Consider the following 25,161-nt stretch of genomic DNA (forward strand, 5'->3'; position numbering starts at 1 on the left):
CTTTAACAAAGTCCTTTTAAGACGAGTCATTTCAATCGGCAGCCATCTTTAAAATGCCTCTTGGGGAAACATCAAATTCTTCAAAACTGTCCGCCAAGCTTATGATAAAATTTGAACTCTCCAATGAAATCTGACAACAACTGCACACAAATTTTGTTTCTAACCACTCAAGTCTTGACAAATAAATAAATAAATAAATAATTCAGGCTGGACTAAGCTAATGCGCATACGCAGTCCCATGCGCGCACACACAAAGCTTCTAACGGCAGCTGCAGAGACGCGATCACTTTACCAATTGGCGATTGGCTCTTTTCTTTAGAAGGTGGGACCATATTGTGCGTTGCACTTTCCCCCATTTATAGTAATTCGAGTGCACTGTCTTTCTGTATATAAAGTCTTTGTCTTTAATCAAAACAATCATCAACATTTCTTCTCTGATGACGTGTATACTGGCGTGAGGGCAGGGCAACCTGTCACTCACAGGTTGATCCAATGAATTCAATGGACAAAATCACATCCCGTCCTACATTTTTTCTTGTCCTCACTTATAATACGTCATAATAGGGAAGCAAAGACTATCGCAACTATTGTTTCATGGAGACTTTAAGGGGTACGTTTACTCAACAACAATGTCCTAAAGACAGAAAAGTTGTTCCTATGTTTTTTTTGCATACAGATGACAATGTTGTCAAAACAATCCCTGTTCACACGGGTCGGTGAAAATTACTAAAAACGCTGTATTATTCTACCAGGCCAGTAGTTGGCGATGCTACTTTGTAAAGAAGCACTACGCACCTATATAGAGCACGATATAGAGTGCCGAAGTGATGACGTCACTTTGTAGGACAACTCGGAAGCTAGTGGCGCATGGGTTTCCTCGATAGAAAAGCTATGCATTTTCCCCATAGACTTTTGGAAAATCGTGAAAAATAAGATCTGTGTTCAACAAAGAGTTGTGACCCTTACACGTTTTGTCTATCAAGATAATCTTTACAAGTTAAACCAAAATTTATATATTTTGAAGCCTTAACAAAGTTTAAAAAAACCACCAGCAGACACAATAAAGTTAAAAAACCAAAAGGTTATAACTGTGTTCCATGTCATAGATCAAAACGTGAAAATATTTAGAGGCTTTGTTCACCGATTTCAAGACGATTTCAGGCGATTTTGCAAAAACCGATTCAAAAATCCCATAGACTTTAGAGCGAGGGAACCGGTAGTGCTAAAATGCTAACTCACTTCCCCGTTTTGGCCTACAGAGTGACGTCGTAACTTCGGCACTCTATAGACTGAACACGCAATATGTATGCGCATGACATCACCATTTTCACAAGTTCGCATTTTTGTAGTTTACACAGTGGCAGTAATGGTATCATTTTCAAAAACTTGCACTTTTAAGTTAAGTTTTTATAAGTTTGCACTTTTCAGCAGTAAATGAACGTACAAAATGCATAAAAAGTCTTCTGTTTTTAGTTGAAAACGTCATGTAAACGGCCTCTGAGTAAATCAAGTTCAATTAAATTGGTTTTAATGCAGTCACTTTATTTATTTTATTGTTAAGCAGAAAGCAAAACGTGATTTTTAATAGTTATAATCATTAAATATGAATCCTAATTCCCTAACTAGATCAAATTAACTTCTGTACTTTCTTTCAGTGAAAGACCATAAAGCAGATTATTATATATGAAATAAAACCTAAATTAATAATAGATGAATAAGACTTCTAAAGCGAACCCTGTAATGAGATGCAATCGATTCTGACATCTCTCTCTAGTGGAACGACACCCTGGTGATGAGCCCAAATCTAAATCTGTCACAGGAATCTGATGTTCGTTCACCTCACACCTGCCTGTCCCCGACAGCTCTCCAACCGGCACACTGCAATAGACATAATTCTCAGTTCATCCACAATTGCTTCATTCTAAATGTCTATGTTCAGGAAGGAAATTATACAGAGAAAGACATTGTGTGAACAAGCCTGGAGACGCTTTGCTGCGTAATGCAAGAAAATTAGATTAGCAATCAACTTGTGAGGGAAAAACATCTACCGGCAAATTGAATTTGATTGGATATGTTTGGCTGAAACCTGATATTGTGAATAACAATGAGCTTAAGCTTATTTCAAGGGGAAAAGGTGGAAAATCATATTCCACTTCATGAACAAACTACATTAATGATGTATTATATGAAGATATAGACATTACTAAGATCTTATTTCATGTGTTTCTCTAAGGGACAATACATTTATTTCAGCAGTTTTGCACTGTATTGATATTCCTCAAACTTTTTGATTTTGTTCTAATCCCCAAAAACCACACAGTACATTTAACCTGAACTGCTTAACAAACTCCATTCCACCATGACACTCGGAAGGGAACGTTAATGTGTTAGTCCTGGAGCTGATGATAAATGTTACAGTGAAATATACAGAAAATCTATAGATTTCCCCCAAAAAATGTCTTCTTTGTGTTCTGTAGTGGGAGAAAGAAATGCATGTGTGTTTGGAATGACATGAGGATGAGTAAATGATGACAGAATTTTATTTTAAATTAAACATAGTAAAGGCCACTGAAACTGGGGTTGAAGGAAGCTGTTATCTGATGAAATTTCTACATAGCAAAACGAATTAGGTTTTTGGATCTGAAGTGGAAGAATGGATCAGTGAATATGTGGTTATTTGTTTGATATATCCATTCATCCTCTCCATGATTTTAGAACCTGATATATGCGGAAGATTCACCAAATCCCACAAATGCAATATTGATAGTTTCTTCAAACCACAATTTTAGTGCCTCACTGCTTCGGTTTGCATGTAGAGCTCTTTACGTGATGCAGTTTATTGGCCCACTGCAATGCATCTTCTTAAACCGATACAGATTGCTGCTGTTGAACATGTCTCTTTCCATTACCTGAATCCTGACTCCCAGAAGCTTTTCACCTTTGCAGTTTATGGTAGGTTCCTAGGAAAACTATGTATGTGGGAAAAAAAATGACCTTTGCATTTTTTTCACAATGAGACGATAACATTAAAATGATCCCCGATCTGTTAAAGTGACTAAAACGCTGTATTCTGCTGCCAGGGCAGTGGTTGACGACGTAACTTTGTATAGAAAAACTACGCGCCTATAGACTGAACACGTAATACACATGTGCATGGTCACCGTTTTCACAAAAATAAAAAAGGCGATGTTGGTATCATTTTCATAAACTTGCACAAAGAAGTTTGTGTTTTCAGGCCCCCAAAGCGCCGTTGTCATGTGTGTGGTGAACATGCAAAATGAGTGGTCAAATGTTTTTAGTTGAAAATGGTGTTGTGTAACTGTTCCCTAAGGCTGTTGCCACAGAAAACGTTGCTCTTATCAAAGAGGTTTCAATCAAGGATGGCGATAAACCACGGGTCTTTCAAAAATATTCGATTAAGAGAAAGACATAAATGAGATACAATTGAGATATTGGGAGATGTGCACATCATATACTCCCGGCTGACCTTCAGAGAACGAGTGTGTCATGCTAAAAGAACAAATAAAACTAGTATGATTAAAATGTAACGTTTTTTTTTTTTTTTTAAACTCGTAGGGCAAGCGCTACAGTGTTTGTTCCATTAATATGATAGCATCTATTTCCACTCAGCTGATCTCTAATGAGTTTTCTGCCATTTTCAAACAGAGGTGTAATTGAAAGCTAGTCATGCAAGACATTGCAAAGGAAGCATTCTGTCACATTACCAGCTCCAAGACAATCAATGAAACATTTGATGCTGTTTTAATACCTAATTTAAAACCATTTCTAGGGTTTACAAAGAATGGTGTGAAAAGGGAAAAACATCCAGTATGCAGCAGTCCTGTGGGCGAAAATGCCTTGTTGATGCTGGAGGTCAGAGGAGAATGGGCCGACTGATTCAAGCTGATAGAAGAGCAACTTTGACTGAAATAACCACTCGTTACAACCGAGGTATGCAGCAAAGCATTTGTGAAGTCACAACACGCACAACCTTTGGGCGAATGGGCTACAACAGCAGAAGACCCCACCGGGTACCACTTATCTCCACTACAAATAGGAAAAAGAGGCTACAATTTGCAAGAGCTCACCAAAATTGGACAGTTGAAGACTGGAAAAATGTTTCCTGGTCTGATGAGTCTTGATTTCTTTTGAAACATTCAGATGGTAGAGTCAGAATTTGGCGTAAACAGAATGAGAACATGGATCCATCATGCCTTGTTACCACTGTGCAGGCTGGTGGTGGTGGTGTAATGGTGTGGGGGATGTTTTCTTGGCACACTTTAGGCCCCTTAGTGCCAATTGGGGATCATTTAAATGCCACGGCCTACCTGAGTATTGTTTCTGACCATGTCCATGCCTTTATGGCCACCATGGACCCATGCTCTGATCCAGCAGGATAATGCACCATGTCACAAAGCTCGGACAAAGCTATATAGTTAAATTCAGAATTAAATAATGAAAGATAACATTTCAAATTGGAGGAATGGTAAGTAATTGTATGTAAATAACAAATCTTAGATTTTTAAAATTATTTGTAACTTTATGACAAGGCTCTGGACAAACAATCTTTTTATGTGTAGTTTTCCATTAGTCTCTCCCTGACCTAAATACATGCAAATAGCTTGATTTGCCCTGTTGCAACATGTCTATACTTCTTGCTGTAACGGCAGCAGTCCATTTAACAAGATGTGATTAAACTGTAAAAAATAAATGTTTTAGTAACAAGCAGTCAACAGTCACATAATAAACACTACAGAGTACTACCTATATACAAAGCCAAGTGGGGAATCGAGGACATTTCATTTGCATTTTTACAGATGAAGCAACACAACCCAACCCCCATAACCCTGATTCTGTGCCTTTTGAAGTCTACACTGGAAAAACATAAAGAGTCAGTGGAAAATCTCTATATATATCCTCTTACATTCTTTTAATATCATCAGGTAGCATTTATACTGCTTATTGTGTAGGTGAGAATGTACTTGGATTTCAGGAAACAGTATTAAGTTAAGTATTAAATAACAAAAACAAACAAAATAGTAGCAACCATTTCTACTTAACAAGTCTATTTATCTTGAATTGATTGAATATTTAATGTCAGCCCACAATAAAAATATTCTGATGTGTATTAAAACCCTTTCTGTCAATTTGTCTTCACTTTGTCGTGTAAGACGGATATGAAATATTGATGGACTAAGCATCATCGAAGCACTCCGGAGAAAGGTCTAGCCCTTTCATCGCCGCAGCACAAAGGGAGCTATCATTTAGTGAAGTCTTTGTTGCTCCCCACCAAATCAATATTCGCTGACATTTTTAGTAAGGGCTGGGCCTAACGGGGGGTGTAGAGCCAAGCAGTGCTGGAACAAAGGCAGTGCTTTTGAAACTATGACAGGCATTGCATGGCCATTAGCTTCTCTCTGAATCCTGCCGAGAGATGGAGGAGGAGGGGGTGGCCGCCATGGAGAGACTGTCATTTCAGGTCTTTCGGTTTCATCAATATTCAACACTCGGTGACACTAACACCTACCAGGATGCAACTCAGTGTATGGAAGAGGTGCAAATAATTAAATATGGATGAAAACACCTGTTTAGATTTAAATCAACAATTAGAGACAACAAAAATACAATTGAATCAAATCAAGTTGGTCATTTTGTGCAAAATAATAACTGGTGAAATGTTATGGGACCCTGTTAAAGGGGTCATTGCATGGGAAATCAAATTTGCCTTGATCTCTGGACATAAAAGTGGTCTTTGTACCATTATAACATCCTGCAAGTTTCATTTCATCAAATCAACTACAAAAATGGTTTGTTTGGATATTGTGCAATGTAAAAAAAAATATTGATGGTTTAACTTACAAAAGTAAGTAACCTGGTTGCCTTAAAATTTTAAGTTTATTGAACTGGAAAAAGTGAGTTAATACAAAGAAGGAGATTAATTTAACCATCAGAAACTCAAAATTATATGTTATCTGAACTAAATAAATTATTTAAGTTGATGACAAAAGAAAAAATGTTGTGATTACTACACTGTAAAAAAATATTGTTGGTTTAACTTAAAAAACTAAGTAACCTGGGTTGCCTTAAAATTTTAAGTTGATTGAACTGGAAAAAGTGAGTTAATACAATGAAGTAGATTAATTTAACCATCAGAAACTCAAAATAATAAGTTCTCAACTAAATAAATGATTATAAAGTTGATTTGACAAAAGAAAATATGTTGTGATAACAAATCTTGAAAATATTTTTTACAGTGTGGGATTTGTGACGTCACACGGACAAATACGTTTGCATAAGAAATCGATTATCACCCAATGGCATTAAGTCGCTTAACGGCTGAAACTCTTGTGTCAAAAGCAAATAAAACCCGTTATAATCTACAGTCTAATCTAATCGTCTAGCTGTCAGAAAAACTATAACACACAGCTGAAAGGATTTTCATATTGTTTTTGGTCCGGACAGATAGCTTCGTTTGGAAGCCATAACCATGTCAAGACGCATGTCATTATCCGCGACAATACATGATGTCCGAGTCCAAAACAGTTATTACAGTAAATAAATATGAATCATTGAGTTTTAGAAAAAAGAAATTTCTACAAGATTCTGCTAATGTTGAATCTGCATTTATATTTGCATTGTGTTAAAAATATGTTTACATTACATAGTGATATGCTACTTATAAATAATATTTGTATAATTAAATAATATCAAATACTATTTGATAGTATTGGGTCCCCCTGGTCTTTCTGGAGCCCTACACACCTTGCAGTTTGTATATAGGCAGGATTCCAGACTCAGGAACAAGTGGATGCTTTATTTAAAAATGGCATTCCGGATCATGTCGGAAATATGTTTGTTCAGGGCATTTTGTTTTGCAAACAAGAAACAGTGTAATGGAGAGTTCACAAAGAAACTTTTGCTAAAAGATGAAGAGGTCTTTAAACTAAATCTGTCAGCAGCTGCATCACGAACATAAGTAAGTTATTTTGTAATGCAAATTATGGTTTTATAATGTTTTCAAAACACTGATTGTGCATGCAATAGCAAGTGGACATTGATACCGTTTTGTATGCAGTGGCGTTAGCCAATCAGAACAGTGGCTGTTTATTGACAAGCCTTAATGGAGCCAATCCTTTAAAAAAATCATTTTAGACAAAGGGAATTGATAATCATTTTTCCACATTTATTTGGGGGGGTGTCTTGTGTGCAAAAATGGGAATGTATTAAAAGGAATATATTAAAATAATAAAAAAGCCATGTCATGACCCCTTTAATTTATTTAAACCCTTCAGTGGTCTGAGTCTCAGGCAGTATGCTTGGATTATTATATCCTCAAATTAAAATGCAATCACTCATATTAAGAATCCTAATGTCGAATACAAAATGCATGGATGCTCTCAGTCATGTAAATAGTATTTGCATAATTATTGGGCATGAAAATCTAATTATCCACTCGCACACAAAAATGTTAATTTAACAGAGGTGGGGACAAGTCACACATGGTCAAGTCCAAGCAAGTCTCAAGTCTTAACCATCAAGTCTCGAGTCAAGTCTCAAGTCGCAGTTCAGATAAATCAAGCAAGTCAAGTCAAGTCAAGGGTTCACCCTAAGCAAGTCAAGTCAAGTCCTGATAAGTTTCAAGTAAAGTCAAGTCACACTACTAAAATAAATAGAGGTAAATTTTTTCGATACATATTTATTTTTGCACAGAAAAGATGAACTTTTATACATATATTATGTATCTTACATTTGCTATATTAATCATATGCATATCTGTGCTACATTAATATCTGAAAATAAAATAAAATTGTGTTGTTTACACAAAACGTTCAGAGTCTAAGATGTATCGAATATATGTTATATTAACATATTTAAAATATGTTTAAAATAAATATAAAATAAAAATGGTAATATGTTATATTAACATATTTCATATTTAATATTACATATTAAATAATATTATGTATATTATATATTACATTTACATAAATATTAACAAATGATTGTTTTAAATATGGAATTCTCCATAATTAACTCCTAAACTTCAGTAGAGAACAATTCTTTGTAAGGAAGGAGGGGTTTCTTTATTGTACATTTATTTGCATGTAGTATGTAGCATATCGTTTGCGTTGCTTTAAATTGGTCAGTACAGCGCTGACTATTGAGTGTCGCTAGGAAACACGTCCGCGCTGCGCTGACGAATCGGCTGCGCGGCTCGGATCATTGAACCGTGCAGATGACATGTCTGCGCGGCACGAGCTCTGTAAAGCCCCGCTGTCTCGTCCCACTTTTGGTTTGTTTGGCTTCCCATATCTCTGCCGTACACACGCCGCACGCTATGTATGTTATACGCGCAGTATCTCGCTCTAGATTCCGGGAGATTTTAACTCATTTGCGGGCATCAGGGAGACGCTATCAATATGCGTGAGACTCCCGGAACTTCCGTTTGGCGCGGTTTGAATTGAGCAGCGTAAAGGCACAGATGCCGATATATTGATGCTGACGTCATAATATATATTTTAATTAACTGTATTGCTGTTTGTTTATTATATGTTCAAGTCATTGTCGAGTCTTCCACTTCAAGTCAAGTCAAGTCTCAAGTAACTTGTTCTCAAGTCAAAGTCAAGTCAAGTCATTTTTGTACTTTAATCAAGCAAGTCACAAGTCCTGAAAATTGTGACTCGAGTCAGACTCGAGTCAAGTCATGTGACTCGAGTCCCCCACCTCTGTAATTTAATAACAAAAATTATACACAAATTATATTATATTATAACAAATCCCTGTGAAGATTCGCCAATACTTGTACATTTGACTTATTTATATACATGTCTAAGGGCATTTTTTGTTTTAATGACATGCAAGCGAGAGATAGCTCAGTGAATGTAACTGTGGATTACAATATCGATTGGTGCTAGAGCAAGAAAGTTTATCTTTATTATGCACAGAGTGTCCCAGGCGAGTGACGAGATCGAAACCGGTCATACTGTAGGAGTTTGCCACCGGGCTTCCCTCGAGGCAACCTCTCCTGCAAAGGCATAAAATAATGAGGGGTAGTGAGAACGGCCAAATTTATGATAGAAAATCTGTTTCTGTCAAAGCCCTTGCTGGTTCAGGGGAACTTTACAGGGGTTTTTATTAACATGTTGTGTGCTATCGGTGTCAGAGGCTGTCTGCTGAATGGACAGGCTAGCCGTGGGCTACTCACGAAAGGTTGATGCATTTCTCACTTTTTGACCTCCACACTAGGCTGACAATTCACTCTGCAAAGACAAGAAACTGCCTCAGGCCCTTCCTCGCGCCACACATAAAAACATACATGAGCCAGACTCGTTTTATATTTATTGGATTGTGAGGTGTTTATCCATGCCTTCAGAGAGACCCGTATCTCATCCCTAAACACAAACATACTGTAGAACTGCCTCAGAGTAAAAAATAAATAACACAAAATTGTGAGATAAAATGAAGATCGGAGATATGAAGTCACATTGTGAGATATAGACATAATTGTAAGATATAAAGCTGCACTTTCAAGAAATAAAGCGCGCAATTGCAAGATATGAAGTCATATAGCAAGATATAAAGTCACATGGTACACTATAAAAAAAAAAAATCCCATAAAAAAAAGGCAAATCTCTAGCAGCAAAGTTTCCAGACGGTTTCCGTTAAATTACAGCAAATTACCATTTCACAAAATTACATGCCAAAACCGTAAAAGTACAGAATTTACTTTACAGTCAAAATTGATTAAATTACAGTATATTACTGTTGATAATGGCTTATTAAACCATGGAAAAATGGATAAATTATGTCAAAATACATTAAAAAGTCATTTAACTTTCAAGTTAAACTGTAAATTTATGTAAATAATGTCCATCTACAGTAATTCTCTTTTAATATATAGTTTTGCTGTGTTAAATAACAATGAAATTATGCATAAAAATGCAATAAAAACAAATTAAAATACAAATGTTTGTAAATGAATTTTTATTTTTTTATTTGTACAGATCCAATTTAACAACTTCGACCAATCTCTATTTAAGTACGTAATAATAGCAAATTTACAGTCAATTTCTGTTAATTAACTAAATGTATGAGTATATAAAGTCATAACTGTGAGACAAAGTTGCCATTGTAAAGTCATTGTGTGGTAAAAGTCGCATTTACAAGAAATAAAGCAGCAATTGCAGATATGAAGACCGTTATTAACAAATTTAACAGCAATATAGGTTAATAGGTATAGGTATTTTTTCCAGTCTTCCATGCAATCATCCAAAAAAATGATATTTAATCCCACCTGATGTCCCAATAAGCAAGAGCACACCTATTCATTTACAGAGGCAAGAGTATTCTTCGTGTGCATGGCAGTTGAAGGTTCCAATATTTCACTTGTGCCAGTGAAACCTGGGAGATAATCAATATGACATGCCAAACAATAGAACACAATGATTGGAGTTTAATACCCTCAACTCGAGAATCGCTAATGTTCCTGTTGTAGAAAATCGATCCTTCTAACACCACAGCCGTTTCGAACTTAAACGCACACAGCTGGAGGATTAGAGCACCATGATGAGTCTCAATAAAAAACAAAAGTAATGATAAAAAAAAATGAATATATTAAAGGTGAATGTGTAACAAGGGCATTTCCCTTCTGTAAAAACAAATGCTCAGCTCCTGTTTATAAAGAGGCTGTGAAACGACCAGAAAAGGGTATTATGATATGTGCCTGAGGGATTGATACAGAGATAGACGAATGAGCTGTCATTTCAAGAGAGGATACTGTAATACAATCTATTTACTTTGTATTTCGCTCTTGATACAGCTACAGATCTTATTATAAGCTAGTACATAAAAAATTAATTTGACTAAAACTAAGCCTGTTGCATTACCACAGTCTTTAAAGCTAAAAGATATGTGTTCAGACATGTCTTTGGGATTAAGGGAAGCGTTTAAAGTGGGGCTCGATCAGGGGGGCTACAGATAATTAATTAAACACAACCAAGGGGAAGCTGATGACAGCCATATTGCTCTTCTTCTATAATAGGGTGTTGAATTCCCTGCCCCTGAGGCGGGCTGCCGTTCAAGAACCTTTTTCCAATATCATGGAGGTGATAAATATTCAATGACGGACAGACTTGTGGGCAACAATTGGATCCATTTCTCTCGGTGTTTGAAGGAGGGCGCTGGCGGAGTGACATAATGTGGTGATTCTGTGTGAAAGCTGAAGTCAAGACTTTTATCAACGCCCCCTGGGATACGTGCTCTGATCTCCAAATCCAGAGACGCCAGTGACCAATCCCCAGATGTCAGTAACCAAACCCCAGAGCTCTTCATTGGCAGATGCTAAAAACGCTAGTATTACTGACAGATTGGTCAGAAAGAAGAAGAAATAACATACTTTTCACTGCTTTTTCTTCATTCCAGTGGACTTACAAACAGCTGTTAGTGTGAAAGCTTGAAACTCTGTTGATTAAATGCTGCTACTTCACACCAAATCTGTTTATTTTCCTTTTGTTTTGTTCCTTAAAAATGCTGATATGACAGAACAACAGCATTGGGATTTTTCCCAGTTCATCCGCCTGTGCAAAGATAAAGTAGCTAAACATTTAATATTTGACAACAGTTTTAGGATAGAAATGTTACACGACTGACGGCAAACTACTTTATTTGGTTTCACTTTATTTGGGTGGTCCCTTTAACACATTCTGTTGACTATAGTAATGTTGCACCTACATGTCTATTAACTCTCATTAGAGTGTAAGTTGAGTATTAGTAGACTTGAGTAGTTGACATGGAGTTGCAAAATTGCTTATAGTCTGTTGGAGGAGCATCACAATAAAGAGTTATCAGATATGAAGCAAACAGTCTACTAATACTCTAATAAGAGATAGTTGACATATAGTTGCAAAGTTACTTGTCCACAGCATGTTCAAAAGGGTCGATCAAAATAAAGCGTTACCCTTTATTTTCATCAAATTTCACCCTTTTTTAAATTGGAAATACATAATCTGCATGATTCATGCAATGTAATTTGTAATTATCAGTAAGATGAGACAAGAAACATTAACAGAGCCATAATAGAAGTACTCTATTTCCCAATGAAATCAAAATTTTAATGGAAAACTCCAGAATTTATCTGTAAATGATTTTAGCAACATCTCTTCTCTTCTCTTCTCTGATAATATGTTTTTCAGCGTGAGGACGGGACAACCTGTCACTCACATGAGATCCCCCATCGCTATCTCATGACCAATTCGTACGAGTGATTAAAAAGTGGCTAATTCGTACTAATTCATACGACCTCACTCATACGAATTCGTACGATTTGTCTAAACCCGATTTGTCTAGGTTTAGGAGCGGGTTAGGGGTAGATCATACGTACGAAATCATACGAATTGCCCAATTCGTAAAATATGTACGATTTAGCAAAAATTCGTACGAATTCCCGTGGGATCAGGTTGGATAGCAATAGCAAACCTCAATGAACTATTCCTGATGGACAAAATCAAGTTTCGTCCTACATTTTTATTTTTCTTGTTCGAGAAGCTGTTTCATACATCACAATAGTTGAAGAAAAGACTATTTCAACATCCGTTTCTTGACGATTTTAACTAATCGGGCCAAAATCCAGAATTTAATACATTTATGGCATTTATCTCAGTTAGAACCAAATATAAACCTCTATGCCTACTCTCTGGATTTCTAAAACCAATCAATGTCTTTATTAGTGCGTCATTGAATCTATCCCTCAATCGTTTCCTTTAAAAACGCTGATTAATTCAGAGACAGAACCCCACTGCTTGGAAATGCTCAATTATATTTTGACTTTGTTAGGGTGTAGGCCGAGAAAAAAATAGTAAAAAAAAAAAAAAAGTTTAAATGGTTTAACAACTGTTTTATAAAAGCAATTTCCCACTCACAATCGATGTTTTCAGAACAACAGCACTCGCTTGTGTAATATTACTTAAATGTATTACCTTTTTTTTAATTATACAAAAGAAGCACTGCGTACACCTTTCACATTATGGTAGGAAAGAAATCTATACTACTGGATAAAAGTAAAAGGTTTGCACTGGAAAAATCATTTCTTGTCAATATAATGGGTTAATGGATGTGTGCCTGTCCTTCCACTGACTGAAGTCACTGGCTGACAGACTGATCAATAGAGCAGATTAGTTCCCACTGTCAGCTATCACCTTTCCCTTAGTGTAGGGTATCTGAGCTCGAACCAGTGGTTTTAGGAAGAAGGGGTAGTTGTAGAAGGATTTGAAAGACAGGACAAGATAATTCCTAAAATGCATTATAAACAAAACTGGTCGAAAAAAAAAAACAAACATTAAATGAACAAAGACAAGAGTAAATGCTGATTGCGCCCATCCCAGAGTGCTATTGTCTAACCGCGTCCCCTCAATCGGCCAGTGTCCCAGACTCTGACCCTAATTAAGTCATCAGACACAGGCACTTGACCAGGGGTCGCCTTCTCCACTGCAGTCTGGGTCCACACGGCTCAGTCTGAATGCTAGAAACACTTATAAATCAGCTCTGATAACCTGCTCTTCTCATCACCTTCCCCGTCAGCGGCTCTAGTTGTGCTCGATTACAATAATCTCTGGGTTCACTGACTGTTTTATACTTAGAGTTTTAATAAAACATTTCATTTCCAGCTTGACAAGGCTCTGACCCCCTCAATGGGTTCAGTGCCATAATCAAATAATCAACAATAAAGCTGTTCCTAATAAGAGATGATGAAATGATTGCTTTTATTAAAACAATGTGGCTTAATTTCAGCAGGTTTATAGTGTAATCATCATGTACATACCAAAACTACACTACACCAGTGTTGTGCAAGTTACTTCCAAACTGTAATACATTAGGTATTACTTGTTACTGTTATTTAAAAGTAATTCATTACCTTACAATATTACTGTCCCAGAATTGTAATGCGTTACATTACTCATGTATTACTTTTGAGTTACTTTCACCAAAATAACTAAGTAGAACTTAACTTTTGGGCTGTAACGATATGCAATATGAAACCGAAATCGCGATTCGCCACACGACTCAGATCCACGAACCTACAGAATCGCGACACACCTCTTCCAACTCCCAGCGTTATTCTCCTTACCGTCCAGATCCAATGCTACCTTATCTTTAAATTAGGCTATTAGTAATATTTGAAGTTAACATTATAAAATACGTAGACCTACACCACAAAACTAGTTGAGGATAAATTATTTAAAATTGGGGAAGTCAAGCATTATGGACATGACATTTGCAGTCAAAACTTGAAATAAAAATTCTCAGAAAATACATGTATTGAAACGTACTGTATATAGGCTACTTCCTTAAAGGACTCCAGACATTAGGCAAATATCTGTCTATGTTTTATTTTTAATATTAGGGAAAAGACACACATTCATGCGTGACAAAAAAATAGGAGGCAAAATATATTTTTTTGTAATTCTGTTAATTACACTGCGCAAATCGGATGAGGAAGGGTTGGCTCTCCAGTCATCATAGAACTTAAAATATTCATTTTATTTTAGTTTTCGTGTTCGCATTTATGAGAAAAAAAACAATGTTACAGACGCGACCGCTTTGAACAGGCACTAAAAGACTGCTTTAAAACTTTCACATAGTCTGTTGCCTTTAAGAAGTAAAAACAGACAATACACTGTAATACAACTGTAATACAAGCCTCACTGAACATGTAACGAGTAAAATATTACTGAAAATTGATTAGTAATGCCTTACACTACTGCGTTACAGCAAAATATGTTACTGTAATGTATTACTTTTGTAATGCGTTACTCCCAACACTGCACTACACTGACATAATTGTCTTGTTTGACTCACCAAGGCTACATTTATTGATCAATAAGGTCAATATAGTGCAATATTATTACACTTTAAATTTATTATTTTATTTCTGTGATGCCAATCCTAAATATTTGGCAGCCATTACTCTCGTTTTTCAGTATCATGTAAAAAAAACCAATTCTAATCAATGTTGAAAACTGCTTAATATTTTAAAAACTTTTGCAATATTCTAAATATCTTTACTGTCATTTTTGACCTTATGAATAAAAGTATTAATTCCTTTAAAAATATCTTAATGACCCAATTTTTTTTAATGATAGAGTATATTTCCTCTCCATGTATTCTTTAATCTCTTTAGGGCGTAAACCCAGTAGCGTATCTTGAATTACATTATTACACTTGTATGGAAAGTTTTCAGAAAAAAATATGGGTAGAAACCATGAGGGGTTGTGGAAGGTTTCCAGGACATTGCTAAGTCATTGCTAGCAGTTTTAAATTGATTTTTAGAGGATTGCTATACGGTTGCTAGGGTGTTGTTTGGTAAAGTTGCTTAAGCCTTAAGGCATCCACACACAACAAGATAATCGAGCTGATTTTGGGACCCTTTTTACAATCCTAAAGTTACGATTATCTTGATGGTTCTACAGATTATTTTATCAGATTTACCCAAATCTGCTTGGAATAACGTCGGGCCCGCACCGATCTCGATTCTCATGTTGAATCTTTATTACGATCAGAGGTCTTGTTGTGTTGACCCCGAGGACAAACACGCACAAATTTTGTAGATTGTCACGTGGAATGAAACGATACCCAATCAGAAAGCGAGCTGACGAAAGACAGAAACGTAATATGACTTGAACCAAACTTTTTTTTTATTTTTATGTAAAAAGTTGCCCAAAATAAATGCCTTATCTTCTTGTCCGTCGTCCGCCATGTTTGTTTCCTCTAAAGTCACGTTTGACCGCGAGAGATTTTGCGAGATTTACCGTGTTCACTGTCGGGTGGTTTGTGAATGGAATCTGGAGTGCTGTCTTGGTCACATTGTGGCACGCCACACACACACACACACACACACACACACACACACACACACACACACAAAAAAAAAACTGTTAAATGTTTTTTTTTTTTTATTGTCACGTTTGTGATCTCTCACTTTTTTGAAAAACTGTTAAGATTTTAAAAATCTTTAAGTGTGTGCCAGCCTTTACTGTCTCAACTCAAAAGAGCCCAACCCCCATATCTCTAGGGGCCATTATGGTCAGTTTTGCCTTTGAGGGCTGTAGTCTTCAGTATGTAAGACAAAACACTTTTTTAATCTAATTATAAACCTCACTGCTTAAAAAAAGCTACATGATTATTTCTACAATAGTAATACTGGTAAACAATCAATAATAAAAAAGATAGTAGAGATAGTACCGCAATACATCAAATATAATATTACTAAACCCAAATATTTTCATTCCATAATATTGTACTTTAACACAACATAATACTCCGCTTGCAATAGGATCAATTCATCCTAGTATTGCTGACAAGCAGTTTTTCTCATCTAATTTCAGTTGATCTCTAGAGCGACCATATTAAGGGGGAAAAGACAGCGGGTTCTTTGCACTATAATCCTATTAACATAGATCACTTACACATTGTACACCAACAAGTCAATGGGAACAAGGACATGTGTAATCGCATTTCTTGAGAAAAAGAGAGATGAATATGAATATACCTAAAGCGGTGTTTATTTCATGTGATTGATGCAATAGGTGGAGGCTTTTGACACACAAATTATGGAGCTGTATGGCTGCTACGTCGAACATTTAATCACATCCACTTGACGGCAATTTACAGTATTTAAACTGTGTCAAAATCACAAAGAAACACTGTAATTGCCATACACTTGCACTATTATTTGTCACTCACTGCGCTCAATAACAATGGTTTAGTCTTATTGTATATGAGAAAATTCAGTGTTCTGAGTCCCTCATTATGTTTAGGAATATTAGATTTACCTTTAAACATCATCCACCCTTTGACCTGCATCATATTGATTGCTGCTTATCCTGAGACTTCTGTTTCCATAGTTACAGTCCTAACCCTTGGGAATGACAGGCACTATTGGTTAGTTTTCGGTTTACACTGGTTCAGGTGTAAAAATTGGCAATGCATTTAATTACTAGCTGAATAATCTCCATCCAAACTGTGGATAATGGTACCGGTGACTAATGTCTCCATCAGCCTGTCATCCATGACACCAGGCATCTGCATAATGATATGACAAACAACTTAGCTTCAACGGGTCAGCTGTATGACCCCTATTGACCATCTCATTGATTTGAGAGCAAGAGAAAACCCAAATGTCTTTATCTAGTCTTGTCTCCATTAAAAAAAAAAAACAATAATATGTCACAAATGTGTTTTAAGCTGGTAACACTTTACAATAAGGTTCAATTTTGCATTAGGTTATACATTAGGAAGCATGAACTAACAACAACTTTTTTTTTTTACAGCATTCATTAATTTAGGTTAATATAAGATTGTAAGAATGTTGAAAAGTTTGGGGTCCGTAAGATTTTTCTAATATTCATATTTAGCAAGGATGCATTCATTTGACCGAAAGTGACAAAGACATTTACAAACATTAATGATGCAGAAAATTCTGCTTTGTCATCGGGAATAAAATATATTAAAATGACAAAAGTTATTATATGACAGAAGTTGTAATAATGTTAGAATTTTACTGTATTTTACTGTATTTTTCACATGTTTGGGTAAAATATGGAATAACCCAACTATTAATTACAAAAATATTGTAATTCTGTCATCATTTACTCACTTTTGGGTATACTATCCCCTTTTAATTCAGGTTTGTTCATAATAAATTAACTATTGTGAAATGTAAAAAAAAACATTAAATGGAAAATGCTATAAAAGAACTGTTCTTACTGAATGCATTGATGTTTTGTGTAATTGAGCCTAACTTAAAATCAATTTCTCAAAACTAATTTGTGGATTACATGACGTTTTACAATGGGATTAAAGTCCACAGCAACATACAGTACCACAGAATTTCCAGAATTGTGTGTGTGTGTGTGTGTGTGTGTGTGTGGCAAATGCTTTCTTGGATTCAAATAGCAAGAATGGAGGCTCCAAATGACTGTCAGAGCAAAACCAAGACCCTGCTGCTTTATGAAAGAACACCTGAGAGTAAATGTACCGCAAAACACTGGAATAGTCGAGAAACTAGCATGAGAGACAGCCTGAAGCTGTGCCTGTCGTTTATGAGTGAGAGAGGAAAAGAAAAAGAGAGCGAAAGAGAAAGAGTCTCATATTTAATCTGTCTGTCTGACTGTGTGACTCAGTTTTAGGTGACAAGAATCAAGAGATGATGGGATACAATTACCCATGTAACGGTGGATAAAAGTCAAAGTAAGACATGCACTGTAGCAGGTGAAAGTGTGAATGTTAACAGCTAAGCTATATCAAGATAATACAAACCTTCTTGACTAGCATAAAGATGGGACATCTCTGTTAATTTTGCTAAACGTTTATTTGCATAAACGCTGTCGAAAACGTCAAATCTGGAGCCCAACTATCTATCTCAGCTGTGGTGCTCAGTTATGCTAATGAGCTATGGGAGTTTCTGATTCATACAGTATTTGGACTTAGCAAAGCACTGAATATATGTCATGTTTTTAAACTGCCAGTTTGACATGGAAAGTCTGAGTGAAGACATTCATTAATTATGTCTATAGTGTCCATACAGGGGTGTCTTTCTATGCCATGGCTGCAGACTACATGCAGCTCTTTCATTATTGTACTCCATGGTGTCTAAACTCACATAATGAACTCCTTGTTGGTGCTAATGGTTACTATTATAAGAAACTGTCAAAAGTTCCACTTACAACAGCCCTCTATTACATTTACATCACAAACGTCTGGGAAATTAGCCTCACTAGAGCAGGCTGGATTTTGAGGCTTTGTGTCATGAATTGAATCCCAATATCTACTTGTTTTATTTGGTTACATAATCAATATTTTTTTTATTTATTAAAGTTGCAATGTAATATAGTGTCCGATATTTTTTCTTCCATATTGCAATGTACATCCAAGTGAAGTGGATTATAAAAAATAAATAAATAAATAATATATATATATATATATATATATATATATATATATATGTTTCTCCTCATCGGTTGTTCATGGGATATGAAGTTTGCAGTCGATTGTAAGAAAGGTGCAGGGTTTAAGCAGACGAAATGATTGGAGAACTCTGGCATAAATCACGAGAGAGAAGCATGACATTTCATTGTAAGATCGAGTTATGATATTTTGATTCAATAATTGGGCACATTTTCTTTTAAAGGAAACATGCACAAATGGATTGTGAACTTTCATTTAATGCCAACTGCAATGTAATAGTTAAATAGTATTGCAATATTTCTGTGATACCTTGCTTACGTTATTTGTGACTGCTCAAAATAGAAATTGTTCTATGGTAAAATATGCATGAACTCATTTGCTAGAGTACCGAATCCTATTTAAATCCCCCAATTCAATGGCCTCTTTAGATGGTCTGAAATGCAAATGGACTTAAATAAGGGTGTGTTTTCTATTATTTGTTTGGGCTCTAGAGAAAATGCAAGTGGTTCCACTTACAAATATGAGAGCCCTTCAGAATCCCTGTTTTATATCCTGAGCGTCTCCCCTCATGTTCAAACACCATTTTAGGTTTGATGACAATTTCAAATGCATTCCTACAAATTAGACTGGCACCCAGACACATCACACAGCAGGGAAGAGCGCGACACAAAAATCAGCATCACAGTTTTGCTATGCTAGAATAAAGGGATTATCATAAAAGCTTTTAATCTCCTCCAGACATGGGTAAACGTTAATTCTTTCATTGCTTCATCATAGTTTTCATCCTGTGACTTTAGTGTAGCATTTTAGTTTGGTAGCATCTACAGTTGCCTTGATAGCTGAAATGAATAAGTTTAGGTTGAAGTATTACAATTACTCAGATTAAAATAGAAAAAATAAAAACATAAAGATTAAATCGAAATATTATGCTGCCTTCATGTGCAATTTCTAACTTTCCACTTCTGAAGTTGTGATTAAGAGCTTGTCGCATTCAAGTGCTTTGTAGTTGATTCCAGAACGGCAATCATTGAGTATACCAGGTTTATTTCTGCCTATATTTATGGGAAATTCTTATTAAAGCAAAAATTATATTTAGCGTCACATTCATTGACAACTGTAAACCACACTTTCTATCTAACAATTCTAGAATTTCAGTCAAAAACAGGCTATTTTTGCTGTGTATAAAGGATACACTATGCTTCAAATTAGGGATGCACCGATACCGATACCGGTATCTGGTATCGGCCTCGATACCACATTTTCTAAAGTACTCGTACTCGTTAAAAGTCCCCCGATACCGGGGACCGATACCATGTTCTGAGAAATGGGTTAATCACAGGCGCCGAGTGCCCACCCCCAGGCTCCGGCTGCAGCTCAGAGCGGGGAGATGGGGAGACATGTCAGCCGTGTGGAACAGTGATGCGCGGGTCAATGTATAAACAACCCGCACACAACCAACGTTTTCAACTACCCGCCCGCTACTCGGACCGCAAAAAAAGTAAGAAAATATTGTACCCGACCCTCTTCCTGAATCCTGACCGTATTTTTTAAAAGTAGTACATGCTCATCGTAGCGTCATTGGGCCATAAACGTGTAACAACACAGCATCGCAAGAAGACGTAGCCTACATATAACAAAGGCAGCACTTTGGTCATCATCTTTCATTATTTCGGTAAATGTCTCCCACACTTACTCTTTCTATCACATTTTCTCTTGCCGCCTCCATCTCTCTGCAGACTAGTGATCATAGACATGGCCGGTTCGTGAACGAATCGGTTCTTTTTAATGAACCGGTCGAACCAGTACGCTAAATCGAACTGAATCATTCGCATCAGTTCACGTCTTGCGTCAGTGCTGATCCACAAGTTACTACAGTTACTCACTTTCAGACATGCCTGACAGTCCCTCCGAGTTGAAATAAACCAATATCCCGAATTATATTTTACTCCAGTAACTCTAACAGTTCACTGAACTGAGACATGTTGTTGATACTGCTGATACTGCGCATCCGCGTATAGTAACGAACGCAGAGGTACAGCGGTTCTCGGATCACACCAGTACAGAACTGAGAACTGTTTAGAATGAGCTTGTGTGTCATCTTCGTGCCAGTTATTCAGCCAATAAATAAATTCGGCCTATATATTTCATAGAAAATTCTATCTAGTACTATATAAATACAAAGGTTTAATTGCCATTTTTTTCCAAACGACCTGACCGACCGCGACCCGAATATCATTAAAAATATTTTTGGATGACCCGTAACTGCGGGTAACCGCGGGTGACCGCGGCGCAGGCACCCGCTCATTTTGGATCAACCCGTGCATCACTGGTGTGGAACAATTTCAAAGTGAATGGCTTTGGATTAGGAGAATAAGTTTACTTGTAGTCGCCAAGTTACTTATAGTCAGTTGAATGTCTGTTGGGGGACCAAATAAATAAAGTGTTATCAGATATTAAGCTGATCGTACTAATACTCTAGTCTACTAATACTCTAATGACAGTTAGTTGCATGTAATTGAAAAGTTACTTATAGTTAGTAAAGTGGACTATCGAAATAAAGTGTTACCCAAGTAATTTAATCAAGGACCTAAAAACCCGTATATAAAAATATTTAAATCATGTTTTTTTTGTTTTTTTATTAAGTACTCGGTATCGGTATCGGCGAGTACTGAAATGCAAGTACTCGTACTCGTACTCGTTTTCCAAAAAAGTGGTATCGGTGCATCCCTACTTCAAATGATTATTCATATGCACTACTACAATGACAACACAAGGTGATGTAGCTGCTGTGGAAATAAAAATACAAATTACCAAATCACACCAGCAATTGTTCTCCCCTCCAACATGTATAGTTTATGTACTTAGTTATAGTATAGTCCTTATTTTAGGAAGGTCTAGAAAGGTCTGTGTCTCAAGGTTCCAGACTTTGTGACAGAATTGATATTTGGACAGAAATGTATTAATTTGTTAAGACAACTAAATTCAATGGAATTCAATGGCACCCGGTGGCTATATTTGGTACTACGCCTAAACAAAATCTCATGGGAACTTCAATTTTTGTGATATCAACTTCAAATTTGGAACATAACTTGGCTAGATTTATGGCTTTGATTTTATAGTAAGTTTAGAGTAAAAAAAAAGTAAAATATATATTTTATATAAAATACAAAAGATATAGTACAGTATAGTTGATTTAATGTAAATATAAACTTTTTAAGTGTTTTAGCAATAATCTGCTGAGTGTTTCCTTTAAAACACCACCAAACTTGGGTATATATTCCAAAGCCTTCTTGAATTACAACCATTTAAGTTCGAATAGTGCATTTTAACCCCCATTCACAAAAAGGGGGGTGACAGAGAAGGGGTTAAATAATATTGATTCATTAAATTAAACTTTATACAGATTTATAAAATGTAGAGTAGGGATTTACCCCTGCTGCCAATTTCAAATAGGTTAAAATCATTTAGTTAAAATTCAACACCACTTTCAGGTCTCCCCTACTGTAGTCATATAATCAGAAGTGTAACAGGGCTGTCAAATTAAAAATACTCTTTTTTTTGTGTCTTTTGCAATTGCTTAGCACAAACATGTGAACAAGAACATACCCATATACAAGCACTATACACACACCTCATCTGTTCCATCTTCTCACACCAGCCCCATCCGAACAAACTGGTTTGGCACAGCAGCCCCATGTCCTCTGAGCACCTGCAGTCCGTCCAACAAGGTCATTGGCAGCATAGAAGAGGCCTGTGTAAGGTTTGCCAGCAGCAGGACAAATGGGAGGAAAGTGTCTCTTGTTCCAATCCAGCTCTCCAGCAGAGGCGACAATAGCTAAAGCAGCATGCCAATCCGCTCTGTGTAAAGAGACAGAAACACTTCAATTTAGCCACCTTTAGAGGTTTCCTACAACTGTTTCAAAGAGCCCGCGGACCTGTGATTTTAAGGTCTATGAGAAGCCAATTTGATTACAGACCTCTAAAAAGGACAGTGGTAAGTGCATTTTACTAATGCAATTTGTTGCCAGTCATTAGCGAGTGCAGATAAAAGTTTGCATTATCCATCATATTTGTAAAATGGAAGTCATTTTGATTGCCAAACACAATAATTACAAACAGGTGCACCAGCTAATTAAAAATAAGAAAAATCTTCACAAAAGCAACAGCTTATATTAGATTCTCAGTATTATTATCATTCCACAAACACTTTGAGAGATCATTGCACTGGTACTTCTTGTGGTTTAAGTGGCTCAGCATGAGTGATGACTTAATTATATGAGAGATTTTGTGTGCTTTTTTTGTGCGGTTTTCTCAGTCTTTGGGTATGTTCATTATATCATATCACCAACTTACTGTTTCTGCAGTAAAAAGTTTGTATAATGTGGATAGTATGCAAATGTACTACATTTATCAAAGTGTGTACTATACTGCACATGGTCAAGTTTTGTTATTAATATAGTATAATCTATAAAGAATGGAAAATAACCACAATAACATGGATGTAATGAGATTGTGACAAACATCATTAGGTCTTGTGACAATGCAGCATATTGTTTGAAATATATCTCACTGGATAATGCATTGAATTCCACATACATTTTTTTTTTAAATAGTAGGCAGTACTCAATGTGCATGTAGCAGTAGGCTTGTAAGAGGCCATCCTTCTAATCCCTATCAAATGTGCTTTGATTTGAAGGCTGGCTACGGTTTATTTTTCCCAGAGGCTTGTGGGTTAAAAGTGATCCTCTTAGAATCTCACTGAATTTTGGCTGAAGGAATATTTTTAAGGAATTATATGCACTCCAGAAGACACTTGCGCATGAAAACAAAGGAACAGAACTCATGACCCAATCAGAAGAGGACTTACTGAGAATTCTTCAAATGAATCCAATCCAGAATTATCTAAATGCTTTGCTCTAACCAGCCATGCAAGTGATTTTGTGTGATTAACATGGAAACCATAATGCAGTCACAGTAGTAATTTGAGGTCTGGCCATGATATAACTACTACTATCATTTTTGCCAAATGTCAGCTTTTATTCTGTTCAACATGCATGATGTCATACCATCATTCTCTGTACACTGTATTCGCATAAGAACAGTACTTAATGTATTAGTAAATGCTGAAATTAACATAAACTAAAATTAATAAATGCTGTATAAGTATTGTTCATGTTAACTAAAGTAATTAACTAATGAAGACTTATTGTACTACAGTGTTACCACAAGACGAGCCTATGACACGATAACTTCAATATAGTTGATTTATTTAACAACTCAACTTACAGGGACAAAGGAAACCTCTCCACGACTTCAAAAACACACTCAACCATGCATTGACGACGACCAAGCAACACTGAGGGAAAACACAGGGCTTAAATGAACAGGGACTAATGGGATAATTAACAGAACACAGGTGAAGGGAATTAATTAACAGACAGGGAAACACAAACAGGACTAAACCAAAATCACAAATAAAGGGGGAAAAAAGATCACAAAACTTAAAGGTGTCATGACCTGGGTTTTTAAATTTTATTATATGTTGTCTGAGGTCAACTTATGACGTTCGCTTGGATTTTGCATTCAAAAACATCAAAATGAATAAGTAATAGGCTATTTTCAACCCTAGTTTTGAGCATAGCTCATAAACGCTCGGTTTTTATGGGCGTCTCGCACTGAAGACTTGGAAGTAACAGTTTTGAATTATACTGTAAATTTTATCCTCTTTGACGTCATAGTTCCCCACTTTGAAAAATGAGTCGTTTGCTGAGCCTGGTGTCAATAAAAGCTTTTATTGGACTAACAAGAAATTTACAGGATATTCATATAATATGATGACCTCTTAGATGTCAAAAGCTTAAGGAAAATTTGATTTCTCAGTTCATCACCCTTTTAACTAAACACACTGAAAACGTGACAGTAATGAGATATGAAACATATTTTCTGCTCATTTTAAATGAATCAAATTGAACCAAATTAGCAATTTAATTATTTAAAAAAGTGTTTGCAAAGTATATGTGCCAAAATAAAATAAATTACAAATTTGTAACTTTAGAAACTTTGCAATTTCCAGCTGTCTTACTCAAAATCCATCCATAAATCAAAACTTAAACATTCTGGTGAGTATCTCAGGTTAAACTTCAACACTGAAAAAAGATGAGTTTTTTTTAGAGGGTAGTAGAACTCAAAAGAGAATTTCTA

General features: G+C 36.0%; 1 long non-coding RNA gene across 2 annotated transcripts in view; it reads right to left on the minus strand.

Annotated features, from left to right (window-relative positions):
• LOC120477428 (uncharacterized) overlaps positions 1–24,322 on the minus strand; it is a 30,025-nt gene extending 5,703 nt beyond the window's left edge. Inside the window, exons 1-3 of one of the 2 annotated variants that reach the window (XR_005622396.2) lie at positions 24,247–24,322; positions 22,592–22,818; positions 8,783–9,025 (exon numbers count right to left, since the gene is read on the minus strand). This is a non-coding gene — a long non-coding RNA (uncharacterized LOC120477428). Of the gene's footprint in view, positions 1–8,782; positions 9,026–22,591; positions 22,819–24,246 lie in introns of those variants that run through there. The other variant, XR_016145455.1, reaches the window with a different exon arrangement.
• Positions 24,323–25,161: the final 839 nt, after the last annotated feature.

Source organism: Pimephales promelas, chromosome 10 (assembly GCF_988280905.1).
Source record: "Pimephales promelas chromosome 10, fPimPro1.hap1.1, whole genome shotgun sequence".
NCBI classification, from domain to species: Eukaryota; Metazoa; Chordata; class Actinopteri; order Cypriniformes; family Leuciscidae; genus Pimephales; species Pimephales promelas.